Source organism: Scyliorhinus canicula, chromosome 20 (genome assembly GCF_902713615.1).
Source record: "Scyliorhinus canicula chromosome 20, sScyCan1.1, whole genome shotgun sequence".
Lineage (NCBI taxonomy): Eukaryota > Metazoa > Chordata > Chondrichthyes > Carcharhiniformes > Scyliorhinidae > Scyliorhinus > Scyliorhinus canicula.
Window position 1 is genome coordinate 64,893,372 of NC_052165.1, and position 16,468 is coordinate 64,909,839.

At 44.6% G+C, this 16,468-nt stretch overlaps 1 long non-coding RNA gene across 1 annotated transcript in view; it reads left to right on the top strand.

Annotated features, from left to right (window-relative positions):
* Positions 1 to 10,937: 10,937 nt before the first annotated feature.
* The window catches only part of LOC119954835, a 111,263-nt gene continuing 105,732 nt past the window's right edge, over positions 10,938 to 16,468 (top strand). The window contains exon 1 of the long non-coding RNA XR_005458312.1: positions 10,938 to 11,106. This is a non-coding gene — a long non-coding RNA (uncharacterized LOC119954835). The remainder of the gene's footprint in view (positions 11,107 to 16,468) is intronic.

The following is a 16,468-nucleotide window of genomic DNA, read 5'->3' on the forward strand; positions in this document are numbered from 1 at the left end:
AATTAAGTGATGCCAAATTTGAGTTATGAAGGCCTGAGGAAGGAAAAGACTAAGGAAAGTAACTTCTTAAGGTTTGATGAAAAATCAGGTAGTCTAGCAGATGATGCAAAGATTGTATCACCGTAGGATACAGGGAGGAGAGAGATTAAGTTGGTTAACTGTGTTAAGGACTTCCAGTGGTGTAATGAATGGGGAAGATGTACATGATTTGGATCCCGTTAAACTACTGTACTTTTTCCCGTTTTCTTAGTGCCACGGGTTGTTTTCTCTTGAAAACCAACATAGTCAATGTAATAACAATCTTGTAGGACTGAAATGCTCCTAAAAGTCAGTGAAAGAAGATGGAAAGCAGATGTTCTTTGATGTAGTCTGATGCCCCCCGAGTGTTCATCGGCAGGTAAAATGGAGGACCAGTTTCTGATGCTCCAGCTACTCCACTGACGGCTGAGATGTTATCTAATACCTTAGCTAAGGAATTGAAAAAGCTCCGATGAATTGAGTCGAAGGATCTCCGGAAATCAAAGAAAGAGGCCTTGAACCCCATTCGAGCGGTTCTGAGGAAAACCAATTAAACCATGGAAGCCCGGGGCAGCACGGTGGCCTCGTGGTTAGCACAACCGCCTCACGGCGCTGAGGTACCAGGTTCGATCCCGGCTCTGGGTCACTGTCTGTGTGGAGTTTGCACGTTCTCCCCGTGTCTGCGTGGGTTTCGCCCCCACAACCCAAAAATGTGCAGAGTAGGTGGATTGGCCACGCTAAAATTGCCCCTTAATTGGAAAAAATAATTGGGTAATCTAAATTTATAAAAAAAAAACCATGGAAGCCCATGGGAACACGATCAAAGATATGGGTGGCCCTTTCGAACCACAATGATCCAATTGCCTCATTGGAATCGGAGCTATCCTCGGTGGCCGAAGCTAAGGTGAATGACCGAGAGAATAGGACCAGGAGGCAGAATATTCAAAATGTGGGGCTGCCAGAGGGAATGGAAGGCCCAATGTCAATGGAATACGTTGCAGATATGTTTGGTAGGATGGTGAGTGAGGATGGATCCGCATCCTCCCCTGAGTTGGACCGAGCCAATTGTACATTCCCGTCGAGGCCTGGTCCTGAGGATCCAATGCGGTGATAGTGAGGGTTCACAGTTTAAGGAGAAAGAGAGGGTTCTAAGGTGGGTAAAGGAACACCGTGATTTTAAGTGGGAAGGCCACTCCATCGGGAAGGCCATGCCATTGGGTTCAATCAGGACGTGGGTGCGGAGCTGGCGAGGAAGAGAGCTGCATTCAATGGCGCCAAGGCCATCCCCCCTCCGGTTAGTGCGGCTAAATCGCTGGTCCGCCGCCTATGCGTGTCATGATAACTCAGAAGTGCAGGCGTTCAGGATTCAGGCTGAAACCCAGCCTTTTTTTCCCCGTGCTAAAAGTGCTGGATTTTTCATTCAGAACTTTGGCCACTTCCCTGGAGTTTTAGTCATTTTTTACACTTTTCTATTTACACAGAAATCTTTCAGTCCAGCAGAGGCAGGAGACATTGGGAGACATTTTTTGGTAGCTTAATGTTTTATATTATTAGTGCTTAGCATTTATAAATATTTTAAAAATGCGCATAAAATGAAACGAAGATGTAATTTTATTTTTTTAGAACCTTGATTTGTAATTAGGCTGTCTGTTCCATTAAAAGGGTACCTTACTGTATAAAGTGAGTTTGAAGTCACAAGGTGAAAGAATGATTTAAAAAAACTTTGGTTTGTCATGAGGATGTTAATTCCATTCCAGGAACTATAATGGGTAGAATTTGATGATCACTCACTAACGGGTATGATTGTCCACCGAAGATACTCCGGGTTACTGCCCATGGGTTCTGTGGGTCCTTGCCCTTTGATGTACCATTAACCACTGGTAGATGATGAGAGCGAGAGAACATAGGCTTTATTACACAAGAACTTGCCTTCCTTGAGATCGCTGTAACAACTGAGCGCCTCCCCCATGCTGCTGGTCTATATACCGTCCGGGGGGGGGGAGGGGGGGGGGGGGGCGGAGTCAGAGGCGGAGCCCACCAGGGTTCCAGTACACTACATGGAAAAGGGATCATATTCCAGTACTCTACCGGCAACTTATTCTGGTGAATACATTCACCACACCCTTGGATGGCTGAGGAGCCCGATTCTAGAGCGGGATCAATCACTCACTTGGCAGGAGTTTCCAAAAGGTGGGATCGGTCCTTGGATGCTAGGTCAGGGGTGTTCCTTTCTTAGGCTCCTTTTCTTGCCGTCAGTTGTTCTCGAATAATAGTGACCCCAATTAGGAGGGGCAGCACAGTAGCACAAGTGGATAACACTGTGGCTTCACAGCGGCAAGGTCCCAGGTTCGATACCTCGCTGGGTCACTATCTGTGCGGAGTTTGCCCCCGTGTAAGCGTGGGTTTCCTCCAGGTGCTCCGGTTTCCTCCACAAACCAAAGACATGCAGTTAAGTTGGATTGGCAATGATAAATTGCCCGTAGTGATCAAAAAGGTGAGGAGGGGTTATTGGGTTACGGGGTAGGGTGGAAGTGAGGGCTTAAGTGGGTCGGTGGAGACTCGATGGGCTGAATGGCCTCCTTCTGCACTGTATGTTCTATGTTCTATGCTCCTCCAAATAGGTCTTTTCTCAGCAAAGTCTCGCAGGCATTGATGTCCATGTTCCATTTCTTGAGGTAAGAAAGAGCTTAAAGAGTTTCCTTTATCCCACGTCTCGCCCTTGCTGTAAGGTGGTCTTGTGTATCTGTTATAACCTGCCTGCTTACCATTGGCTGGGGACTAATGACAATCCCACAATCCTGTGAGAGTATGAGCTTCCCCAATGAGGGGGGCGGAGAAATCATTAGCAGACTTCCTGCATAAATAAAGCTGGCCAGTTTGGAACCAGCAAAGAGAGAGGAGTGAGCAGCAAGGGAAGTAGCTGCTGTTGTTGTATATATATGTTATTGTAAATAAATGTTATTTCTTTGTATCCTGAAGACACGTGCTGGATTCTTCGTGGCCCTCACGAAAGTATCCCAGGGACTCTTTCCACTACTCACCCCCCCTCTCCTAGACAAAGGCCATGATTAACCTGTTGACCCTGGTGAAGAAGGATTTGGGGATGAAGATCGCGAATGAAACAGGAACTATCACATTTTTGCAGTCCCTCCTCACCTCCTTGACCAGGCTGGAGGGAGCTCTGCATCCAGGTTTAGGCCACTTGGATCCCCAGATGCCTGAACTTGGTTTGGGTCACTTTAAATGGTGTTTCTTCCAGCTCCGCTCATTCCTCTTCGGGGTCCACTGGGAAGATTTTGTTTTTTTCCTAAGATGGGTTTGTAACCTGAGAAGGCACCAATCTCCCGAAGGAGTTCTGTTATCTTTCCCATGTTGGCTAGTGGGTTTGACACATAGAGGAGCAGGTCATCTGCATACAGCGAGACTCTATGCTCTCTGCCCCCTCTCCGAATGCCCGTCCATCATTCCGCCGATCCAAGGGAGATGGCCAGTGGTTCAATTCTTAATGTGAACAGGAGTGGGGATAACGGGCACCCCTGTCTCATTCCCCTATGCAACCAAAAGTATTTGGAGCTGGTAGCATTTGTTCATAAGCTCCACAGGAGCTTCACCCACGCAGCGAACCCTTCTCCAGTCCCAAACCGCACAAGTACCTCCATGAGGAACCTCCATTCTAATTGATCAAAAAATCTCTTAGCATCCAGGGAGCTGATCACCTCTGGTGTTCTCTTCCCGGATGAGGCCATTATTACATTCAGCAGGAGCCTGATATTCGCTGTTAGTTGTCTGCCTTTGACAAAGCCAGATAGTAACATGGAACATGAGAGGCCTCAACGGTGATTCAGAGTCCTCGCCCATCTCAAGAGTCTGAGAGTGGACATAGCCTTCCTACAGGAGACACACAAGAGGGAGGGACCGATTGCAGCCAAGGAAGGGCTGGGTGGGTTAAACGTTTCATTCATGTTTCGAAACCTGGACAAGTGGGGTGGCCATAATCACTAGGCCAGTTTTATTTGCGGTGACGAGCACAGTGACGGACTCAGTCGGAGGGGCACGATACATTATAGTCAGCGGACCCTGGAACGGGCCCGGTAGTCCTGGTAAATATATACCCCCCCTGAATTTGTCAAAAAAAACGATGGGCGAAATCCAGGACATGGGCATCCACTGATTCATCATGGGGGCAGGGGGGGACTTTAACTGCAGACAGGACCCGTCAATGGACAAATCCAACCCGAGGAGGAACCATTTCAGGCATGGTACGAGAATTGAACACCTTTATGGAGGAGGAGGGGGGGTGCGGGGCAGTTGGTGGTAGACCTGGTAGGGTAGACACGTGGAAGTTCAATCACCCAAGAGACAAATAATTATCCTTTTTTCTCCCACGTCCACAAGGCCTAATAGGGTATAGACTTTTTTGTCGTAGGGAAAAGGTTGCTTCCAGGGGTAACCAAGGCAGAATGCTCAGCGATTGTAATCTCCGACCATGTGCTGCATTACGTGGACATGAGGCTGGGGAAGGGCTGGGCCCAATGCCTCTGCGGGGTCGGCCCTCACCGGTTCTGTGCCTCCACGTGCGGTTCCCTCCTCCCAGGCTGAAGTTTCGTGCCCCTAGTCCTTCCTGGCTTTTCGGCTGGGTAGCTGGATTCTATGACATCTTGCTTGGCAGTGCGGTCGATGGGGTGTTAGTATGGGGGATTATTTTTTGATGCCCATTTGTTAGGGTTTGTCTTAGACGAGAGCCACACCATGCGACCGCTCAGCTCATGGCTGCCACTGGACTTCTTCATCTTGTGTCTCACAACCTGAACCAGTACAGGAGCATCAAACATCTGTCTTTGGGTCATTGTTTCCACTAACCGATCATGTGATTCAGATTTGTGATTCTTCCACAGAATAGGAGCACACCTTTCTTGAGAAAAACAGAGCAAGGGACATCAATCGAATAAGCATTTGAATTTGACAAAGGGTCATCGGGACTCGAAAAGTTAGCACTTTTCTCTCCTTACAGATGCTGCCAGACCTGCTGAGGAATATTGCTCAGGAAATATCCAAAATATAGAAATTCTACCTGTTGTGAAGGGCAACAGATATATGGAGACAATAACATTTAAATTCAATTCTTAAAACTTGCGATTCCAATGCGATATGATAAAGGCCAATGGGTTGGTTTAGCTGGTTTAGCTCAGTGGGCTAGATAGCTGGTTTGTAATGCAGCAGCGCGGGTTCAATTCCCAGGCTTACCCTAACAGGCGCCGGAATGTGGCGACGAGGGGCTTTTCGCAGTAACTTAATACTTGCGACAATAAAATATTATTATTATGAAATGAAAATGAAAATTGCTTATTGTCACGAGTAGGCTTCAATGAAGTTACTGTGAAAAGCCCCTAGTCGCCACACTCCGGCGCCTGTTCGGGGAGGCTGGTACGGGAATTGAACCGTGCTGCTGGCCTGCCTTGGTCTGCTTTAAAAGCCAGTGATTTAGCCCAGTGTGCTAAACCATCCCCTTATTGGTTGGGTGGACTTACCTATTTCCTTCCTTGATCTATCTGGCTGAATGTAATATTAAACTATCTGTGCGGACGGTCTGCACATTCTCCCCATGTCTGCGTGGGTTTTCTCCGGGTGCTACAGTTTCCTCCCACTAGTCCCGAAAAACGTGCTGTTATGTCATTTGGACATGAATTCTCCCTCTGTTTACCCAAACAGGCGCTGGAATGTGGCGACTACGGGCTTTTCACAGTAACTTCATTGTAATGTAAGCCAACCTGTGACAATAACGATTATATTATTATATTAAACAGTAAGAGTCCCCTCCCCACCACCCCTTCCCTTACAAAAGTAAAACTTAATTATTAAATTCCACCCACCCACAACAGCCTTCAGTGACTATCTCTTCAAAGTACAATATAAACGGCCGCCATCTGTGGTAAAACCCTTCCACTGACCTTCTCATGGTAAACTTGACCATCTCAAGGTGTAAAAACTTCATGAGGTCACCAAGCCACGCTGAGGTGCTTGGCAGTGCAATCAACCTCCAACCCACGGGGATCAGCCTCCTTGTCACCAGTGAGGCAAAAGCTAGGAAGAGAAATGACATTTTCTTTAAAAATTATATTGGTTTCTATTTTGTTGCTCTTCTGGTGAGCCCTGACCACCCCCAAAGAATCTTGGAACTCTCCTGCCTCATCTTTCTCCCTACCATTTCCTCTTGCCCCGAATGGGATTCCTCTCTCGTGGCACTTAGCTCATTCAAGGGGCTATCCCCTTTTATTCATTTACAGTCAAACTCTGAAACCAACCTGTGCATAGCACAATCACACAGACAGCAAACATGATCAACACTAATTTACTTTAGTGTTTGTTGAGAAGGCAAAGTTGGCCAGGTTATTGAGAGAGCTTATCACTGAGGATTATTATCCCTGAGGGGGCTCCCTGCTCTTCCCTTAATCGTGTTGTGGAATCTTGTGCATCGAGCAGGTGTACAGGGTCTCGTACCAGAAAAACAGCATCTCTAACAATGGAGGACTCCCTCAGTACTGCATGCAAGAATCAACCTAGATTATATAGTCAAGTTCATGTTGACTCAGAAGTAAGACAGCTACTAACTGACTAAATCAACACTTAAAAATTGTTATAAATTCTGTATAAATTTTTTCTGTTTTTATTGTGTATCCTTTTGCCTAGTTTCAAACAGTATTTTATCACAATCCTCTTTGTCGTTTAAAAGGTTTTGCCTTCAATACTGAACCAAAAATCAGTAACAGCATTAGTGCTTTGAAATAATCTGGCATTCCAGATTTATACATCAGTTTTCTTCTAAAATGTTCAAATAATGCTATCACTCTTGTTCTGTAACCATAAAACACTAAAATTGAGCTATTCAGAATATATGCATTTTACCAGTCGTTTAACTTAATACAATAGGCAGGAGGGCCAAAGAGCCGTGAAATGTCTTTGCTAAAGCTGGTTCTGTGCAGTCAGTGGACCTCATAAATATTCCACTTTTTCCAGGGCTGATTTTACAAAATGCACTTTGAAAACTCTTGGCGTTGTTTTTCATTTGATTTTGTTTTTAAGCTGAGTTTGAATCCTTCATGTGATGCAATAAAACCTGAAGAGCATGTTAAATGGAATTTGCAGCAAGGTATTTGTTGCATGTTGCAGATCCCATGGTTGAAATTATATCAATTTTGCAATAATATGACAGTGCCAAGTGGAATGGTTGGGAATCAATGGAGCTAATTTTGACCGTGACCCTTGACATTAGTCATCCACTGTCCGATTTGCATTGGTGTTCTTGTGTCTCTATGGATAACATCTAAAAAGGGTTTACAGATTAAAAAGGAGCACAACATATTATCATCTTCTGTTTATTGCATGGCCCTATCTGGCCCCAGTAAAAGAAACTCTAGTCCGTGGCAGTGACCATTCCTGGGATCCTGTTACCCCACCATCAGGCCCAAGGTTTGACCAAGGCTGTAATGAGGTCGCACAGAGACAAACTAATGAAGACTGCTGTCCTTATATTTACAATAGCAGATTGGAATGATCCTGCTTTAGTGGATTGGACCTAACCTGAAAATCTCTGTTTTGATGTTGAATAGATGCTGCAGTGTTGAAGCTGTATGGGAACAGTTTGGCTAGGGGTGAAGCAAACTTTGGAGGGTATGTCTCCAAAACTATAGCCAAGATATAGTTAACTTCCTTAACAGTCGAAGAATCTGGTGCCTTCTGCCATTTCTTGATATCATATGGAATGAACTGATGTCTGGTAACTATTATGCTGTGGACCTCAAAAGGAGGACGAGATGGATCATCTATCATCACTTCTGGCTCAATACGATTGCAGATACGTCAGCCTTGTCTTTGCATTGATGTGATGGGATCCTCCATCATTGAGGATAGGGATATTTGTGGAGACCCTTCCTCCTGTTAGTCATTAATTGCTCACAACTATTCATGACTGAATGTGGCAGAGCTTTCTCTGATCTGTTAGTTGTGGATAGCTTAGCATCGGCTATAGTATACTGCTTCCATTGTTTAGCACTCATGTAGTCAGTGCTGTGTCTTTTCTGGATCTAGTGGTTGTATCTATCAGCATTCCTGAGTGGTCCTGCATCTATATTCCTTGGTGTGAATGAGGTGGAGAGGTGGCTGTGTCTCTGAGCTGTCCAATAATTGGGACGTACCGCTTTTCCTCGGGTTAATTTTCACTCTGCCAGCAATGATCACAGATGCCTCATTGCCATCTTGCCCAAGGGTTGGTCAGCCCAGATCATCAAGAGTGGAAGCACCCATAACTGAAGACAATGCCAGGATTCTCTGTTCCCAGTTCGTCCTGCCACAGCTGCCAGTGAGAACGGACAATTTGGCACTCAGCCAAAACTCCATTCACTGCAGTGGGACTGGAGAATCCAGCCGACATGAACGACAGAGAATTCCGGACTATTTGCCCCACTTTTTGAAAAATGAAACAAGCTGCCGAAATAGGTCAGGTTTCCACATATCAGCATGCAGAGGGAAACCATTATAGATCAATCTGAAAAAAATGATTTTGAAAAATTAAACAGAGTTTGTTTACGTCAAATCTAAGATGGAGAATCAGAAGTAAAATCTCAGGAACCTTCAGATTGCTAATGAAGGAAACCACTAAACAAAACCAATTTGTGAAAAGTAAAGAGAGGCTGCCTTGGAGAGTAGATTTTAATGATACCAGAAGGCTTTATGGCATTCATTAGACTAGATAATTTCATACTGAGCTGCCCAATCTCCCTTTCAATATGCTCATTATTTTTGCAAATGATGGCCTTGGATGGAGCACAAGTAATCAGTTTTTGTGATGAAGTGGAATATGAAGCTGGCCAAAGTGCACAGCTGAATCTCATGCCAATTGCAATTAAATTATTCCAGAGTTCTGGTAAACCTGAGTGGTCTTTAGCCTTGGGGTTTTTTTTTTCACGGAACTTAAACACTCTATTTGCTTCAGGCAATGGAAGTAAACAAGAAAATCTATCCGATTGGCAACTGAATTCTCACTCGCATGTAGCCATATCTTTTGGATAGGCTGCTCCCTTTGTGAATCCTTGAACTCCACACATCTCCAGAGCACAATATGTATTATTTGATTTGTACAATTTGAATAGAAAAGAGAATTACATTTAATGGCATGTGGTCAGGGTGACCATTAAATTATTGGTTGAAATTTATCTCGTGAGACTGCACTGGCATGGGTGCCAATGCACTGTGCCAATGGGGAAGTGTTTGAGATATACAATTTTACAGCATAAAGTGCGACTTCATTGCCACAGATAAATATTCCACATCAAATTTAAATGGTGTTTAAATAGCTCTGTGAAATACCAAGCAGGCACTAGAGACATAACTGATAATAATAATCTTTATTATTGTCACAAGTAAGATTACATTAATGTTGCAATGAAGTTACTGTGAAAAGCCCCTAGTCGCCACATTCCGGTGCATATTCGGGTACGCTGAGGGAGAATTCAGAATGTCCAATTCACCTAACAAGTCTTTTGGGACTTGTGGGAGGAAACCGGAGCACCTGGAGGAAGCTCACGCAGACACGGGGAGAATGTGCAGACTCCGAACAGACAGTGACCCAAGCGGGAATCGAACCTGGGACCCTGGCGCTGTGAAGCAACAGTAGCTAACCACTGTGCTACCGTGCTGAATGATGCATTCAGTACAACATACACTGCGGCCTCTCGAGGGGTAATATGGGTAGACTTAAAATATAAAAAATAAATTAAATTGATGCATGATAGACATCATTTTGAAGACTCTTAGAGCTGTTTTCATAAATATGGCTTAGTTGAGAATTTGGGTAAATTGCACAATCCTATCTGATTAAAATGTGGGGCGGCGGGGTAGAGAGAATAGAGAAAGAATGTACACGTATATTTATATAACACCTTTCACTAGCTCACAATGTCCCAAAGTGCGTAATGTCCAATAAAGTGTTTTTGAAGCATAGTTATTCTAATGTAAAGACCAAAAGTTATTTTCCTGTCCGTCATTGTTTCTTTGTTTGCTTGTATGACACCCAGCCCCTCCTTAAAATAGTACCATGGGATCTTTTAAACCCAGCTGAGAGAGTAGACAGCATCTCAGCTTAACATTACGTTCAAAAAGGAGCACAGCTCAGAAACTGGGCTGCATGACTCTTAGCATTCATTCTCTCAATCACAATAGTTTCTCCTGTGTTCCTTCCACCAAGGGCACGGGATCACTGAACTCACCCTATTGCAGTTTATGTAGATCATTGCATCTACATTGATATTCAGGATGTAATTCATACTATCCGCCTTCTCCTGTTTTAAATTACCTTCAGTTTTATGTCAATACAAAATGTATGTTCCAATTTTAAGTGAATCACATCACTTCAAAGTTTGACAACATCTGTGGAGAGAGAAGGGAGTGAACGCTTCGAGTCTGGGTGCCTCTTTGTCAACATTTTGACAAAGTGTCCTCCATACTCGAAATGTTAGTTTCCCTTTTCTCTCTAGAGATGCTGTCAGACCTGAAGCGATTGGCCAGTATTTTCTGTTTTTGTTTCAGATTCTAGCTTTTAACTTCCAAGTTTAACCGGCCATGGTTGAAATGCGAGCGGAAGGCCATGGCAAAACATCACTGACAAGCAGCCAAGAAAATGACTCTGAATTAAGCATAGCTGACAATGAGCCGAGGAACTGCCTTCAGGCAGAACACACATGAATGGGTTGATCTGCAGAACTGGAGGAGTAAATTAATAATGGGATGAGAAATATATGTCGGCCTTGCCAGCAACACCCACATCCTGTGAATGAATAAACAGCAAAAAGAAAATCCACAAAGCACAGCAGGCTTCCTAGAAACGCTTACACATTAATTTTTTGCTTTCTATGTTAGCAATGAGCCCATTCCCTCAGCTGTTTATAAACACAACGGGGATTTCTGACTGCACATTCAGATGGTAAAGATCTATCAACTTTTTTGTGCAGCGGTTTGCTTTACTCAGTAATAAGGCAGCCGAATTGAAGCTTACGTTTGCCGTTTTCTGAACTGGACTGACATGACATTCCTGAGGTAGTTAATTAATTTTTCTCCTTTTTTTTCTCTGTCAAGCTTGGGGGCCATGTGTGGAGGCTCCGACTTAGGGATTGGGTTTCAGAGACGTATTTCTTACAAATGGCACTTAGTTCTCAGGACTTACTGTAGCCTGGAATGTTAGCAAGATTTAGCTCAACCCTGTTGACTCTGCACTCTGAAGCTGGACTTCCAAGGGTGATTCAGTGGAGTCTTCTGCTGTTATAAAAATCTCTGCCTTCAGCTTCCAGGCCTTTTCTCCAGACCATTTTTGGATTAATTATTTTTTCTTAACCTTCAGCTTTCAAGAGCTTCTTTCAGGTCAGAAGTTTGTTGAAGTTTTTTTTTGGTCTTCCAGCATTTCTGTTTGTTTCAACGTTTTCGCATTACCACCATGTTGGGAGGGTGTTGGTTCCAGAATGGTGTCTCCTAAAGGAATCCACATGGTGTTCAATAGGTTAATTGTAAGTCTGAAGTAATTGCTGGAACTATTTACACATGTACAGTAAATGGTACAAGCTTGGAGTTGTCTCCATGCGTTGTCTTTACATGTCTCTACCTAATACCACACTGGCCCCTGGGTCTGGAGCCTCACTGCATGAGCAGTACTGTACTCAGACCCACATTAACCTGTATGTGCCTGACTCTTACTCTACAAAGCCTCAGGCCTGCAGCTGTTGTACACAACAGGTTTAAGCATAAACAAGTCACAGGTCTGCACCTGCAGTTGTTGTTTCGCTTCCTGCACCTAGTGGTGCACAAGGCAGACTTTCCTCTGTCCCCATAGCGAATCTTTTCCTGGAACAGATTGCTAGTCTGTCCTCTCGCACCGGTAGTGAACAGCATCAAAAGAAAGTGATTTAAACATTAAGGTGGCTGTGCGTTCCTCCTTTTCAACAATAGAAATGTGCTGCATTTTTCGACACTAGAAATGAAACAACGTGCAGTCCGAACTCTGGTTTGTTTGTGAAATGCAAACCACTCATCATTGGTTGAGAATAGAAGAAAAGTGATTAGAGAAATTCATACTGATTGGTACCTGAGAGTGGAATTGGAAAAAACAATTGGATTGGCCTATGCGAGGGCAGCATGGTGGCACTGTGGTTAGCACTGCTGACTCACGACCCTGAGGTCCCAGGTTCAACCCCGGCTCTGGGTCACTGTCCGTGTGGAGTTTGCACATTCTCCCCATGTTTGCGTGGGTTTCACCCCCACAACCCAAAGATGTGCATGGCAGGTGGATTGGCCATGCTAAATTGCCCTGTAGTGTCCAAAAGTTAGGTGGGGTTGCTGGGTTACAGGGATAGGGTGGATGTGTGGGCTTAGGTGAAAGCTCTTTCAGGGGCTGGTGTAGACTGGATAGGCCGAATGGTCTCCTTCTGCACTGTAAATTCTATGATCTTCTTGATGTTTCTTAAAACCCTAACTTTGACCAAGCTTTTACTTATCTACCTGATATCTTTTCATAGCTTTGATACTGGTTCTGTGAAGTGTTTTGCAATGTTTTACTATATTTAGGGTGCTATACAAATACAAGTTCTTGTATACAAATACAAGCTCAAGGGGCCTTGTTTATATTTATGTATTTTTGGATATTTAGAATCAGAGTATTAACAGGTTATGAACTGGACTCATATTAAAAACATTTAATTTTCGTGGTAAGTCCATTTTCAGTTTTATTATTACAACTACACCAGGTGATAGAAACCTACTTTATTATAGGTAGTAAAGGTTTAAGGAAAGAAATGATTTAGCGACATTATACTATTAAAAATCATATATATTAGCTATAACAGCAGAGAATGCTGAGAGCATGGGAAAAGATCTGATAAGGAAGTCAGTATTCAAACTGACTATCCACATTACAGAATAGACTCATTGTCATCATTACTGGGCAAACATCCCAGTTCTGGAGAACATGGTGGGAAACAGGTGGTCCGATCACACCATATTATAGAAACATAGAGAAGTTTTCCCATGCCATATTATCTCTTAAAACGTGAGAGACAGACACTTCATCGAATTGAATGAATTATAATTATTTTAACCCAATCACAGTTAGAAAGGGGACAGAACCTAAAAAAGATTATGATTTCCTTATGAGACAGAGAGAGACCTTTTTTACTCTCTCTCCAAAATCATCTTTAAGCTCTCATCTCTCTCTCTCTCTCTCTCTGAATTCATCTTTAACCTAACCTTTGAAACCTATTTCTACTTTGCTTGCAAACAGCTATTTACTTTTGTTTAATTTTTGTATTGTGCATTTTGATCTGAAGAAATTACCCCGAACTGAATTCAACTCAACCATCTGTATTTGCATTGGACAAACACATTTTTAGATTCTGCATTGGTATGAAATTTGACTTGATCAATAGACTTTGAAACTGACATAAATAAAGCTATACTTGACTTCACCCAAGACCCTCAGTCTCAAGTTCTGTAAGATTGATATATCGTGCGGCGACACATAAATATATTAACAAAATACAGATCCATCACCAGGTTATCATTCTTAAATATCATAAAATCAGAGAATGTCCAAGCAGAGGAGGAAGCAATTGAGCCCAGTAAGCCTGTGCCAACTCTTAGAAAGCTTCAAGCTGACTTTTCTTCTGGATGGAGTTGACCCATCATTCCCTGCGCCACCATCCTCCCCACCCCTAATATTCAGCCCAATATTACGATCTCAAACACTCCTTGATTGCGATGAGTCATGAATAATTTAATGTTTGCGATTGTGGGGAAATAAAATTAAGAGGAAACTTGAAACTTGTAACTATACGGTGCACAGGTGACTGTGCCAGTCTGGCAGTGCCAAGCTGGCATTTTGCCCATGCCAGGGATGCCAGGGATCGGGACCGGGGGTCCCCTGCCGTATGAGGTGGAGTGTGCAGGGAAGAGGGGGGGGGGGGGTGGCTCGAGGAACCCCCAACAGATGAATTGGGGCTTTGGAGGGCCTCTGGGGGTCATGGCAGGGGTCGCGAGATTGGGGCACCAAGGAAATGATGCTAAGTACGGCTTCAGGGGCGTTCCCCGCCAAGATCTGAAAAAATAGCAGAGCCCTGTTTGATAGCGTGGTGGTTCCTGATGCTACAAGTGCCGGGAACAACCCCGCTAAACCTGTCCAAAATGAAACGCTGTTGTTTCTTCATTAAATTGCGTGCGCCCAAAGAGTAAATTTACTAGTCATGAAACCCGGGAAAAAATAATCAAGACTGGACGACTCACACACACACAGATATCAGAAGAACTAATAAAAAGTTAACAAGAATGTACAGTTAAGTCTTTTGCTTGTCTTCGAGATGTAGACTATGGAATGTTGCAACCATTTGAAGTAAGTTGATTTCGGAAGTCTGGAGTTGACTTTGTTCACTTCTGTTCTTTGTTGAAGGTACCATTTTGGCATGGACGGAGGGCGGGAGTGATCTTTCCTGCTCTTTTCCACCAGTACTTTATATGATTACCATGTTTCTTTCTCCTCCTGTTTGTTCTTTCTTTCTTTGCTTGGCAGAGCTAGTTTGTAAAACTTCTCTCTTTATTCCTGCAAGGGAATTTGATTAGCATGTCTTGCTAAGGGGCCAGGGGTTGGTTTAGCACAGGGATAAATCGCTGGCTTTGAAAGCAGACCAAGGCAGGCCAGCAGCACGGTTCAATTTCCGTACCAGCCTCCCCGAACAGGCGCCGGAATGTGGCGACTAGGGGATTTTCACAGTAACTTCATTTGAAGCCTACTTGTGACAATAAGCGATTTTCATTTTTTCATTTCATAATGTCTTGCCTTGTTATAGACCAAATAACCCCACTTTATGATCTTTTTATCTCTGAAAACTTTGACACATTTCAAGATATAAATCAACAGGAGATGGGGTTTACTTTGTCCTCCACAGGCGTTTTAAATGTCTGATCAGTATGTGCTCAAACTCCTGCACTTTGCATCTTTAACGCCTTCCTTTCAAGAGTGTCCCTGTTTGAAGTGAAGCCCCCTTCCCCCAGGTGTGAAATTCCATGTAACAGATCTGCAGTGCAATTCAGATAGACTTTCCAGAAAAGTGGTCAACTTTGCATTATCAGTTCTGGTGAAGGGGATGTTCGACGCAGTCACACACCAGGTAGCAGTCCTCCAGTACACAGTAAAATAGACATTTTTGGTTGAGTTTAGCCCGAAAACTCAAACCTATTCAACTCCTAAACAGAAAAGAGAAGAAGAGTAATATGCCAGCTAGTTCAAGAGGCCACAGGGAAGCTAGAAATGGTGGAAAAGGGAAGGAGCATTTAGCGAGTTGGCAGACCCACGAGGCGAGAGGTCCCCGACAGCCCTGAGATAGGGAGACCGATGACCCAAACAATGGGCTCCCCTGCCTCCTGGAGAGATGTGGAAGACATTCCTAACCAAGGACCTGACCGTGATGAGGCACTGTTTAGCATCTGCAGTAATTTGCCTTACTGAAGTCACTGTAGACGACATCTATGACACTACCCTCATCTACACTCCTAGTCACCTCCTCAAAAAAATTCAATCAAATCTGTAAACATGATCTTCCTTTGGCAAAGTCACGCTGACTATTCTTGATCAATCCATGCCTTCTCAAATGGAGATTAATTCTGTCTCTCAGAATTTGTTTGCAATAGCTTCCCCATCACTGAAGTTAGACTCACTGGCCTGTAATTACCTGGGGCTGGTTTCACCCAAAATGGGGCTATGTCCCCACACTAATGTAAAACGCAGGCATTGCACTCCCCAGTTTCCTGCAAAAAATAAAAGGTGATTCATTTATCTTATGGGGGCTAGCAGGGACTCGGGGAGCTTTACGTAGCTTTGGCTGCGGATACGGGCCCCCGCACTTCCAGTTCCGAATCCACGAATACGCACGGTGGCGGCTTCCAGCGGCCACGCCGAGCACTGGACTCGGACCGCGGACCAACACCAACAATCTAGGCCACCCCGATAGGCCTGGCGCCCGAGCGTCCTTCCTGGCCCGATCACTGGCCCGGCCGCCTATAAGGCCCTCCCTCGGTGCTCTATCCCCCTGCACTCCCTCCCCCCCCCCCCAATCAGGATGACCGCAGACTGAGTCCCGACCGGCCGTACCACATTAGGTCCATGCCGCCGGGAACTCGGACGGTCGGGAGCGGAGTATTGCTGGGCAGGCCTCTGTCAATGGCCCCCCCCCCCCCCCCCCCCCCAGCTGCACGGCGTAAATCGCGGACGTGCGATTCTTCGGTACGGAGAATAGCTGGAGCGGCGCCAGCCCCGATTCGGTCAGGCACTTCGATTCCCCGCCCCAGCGCCATTCCCGAATTCGGCGCTGGGCTGCGGAGAATCCAGCCCCTGGTTTATTCCTACTACCCTTCTTGAATAATG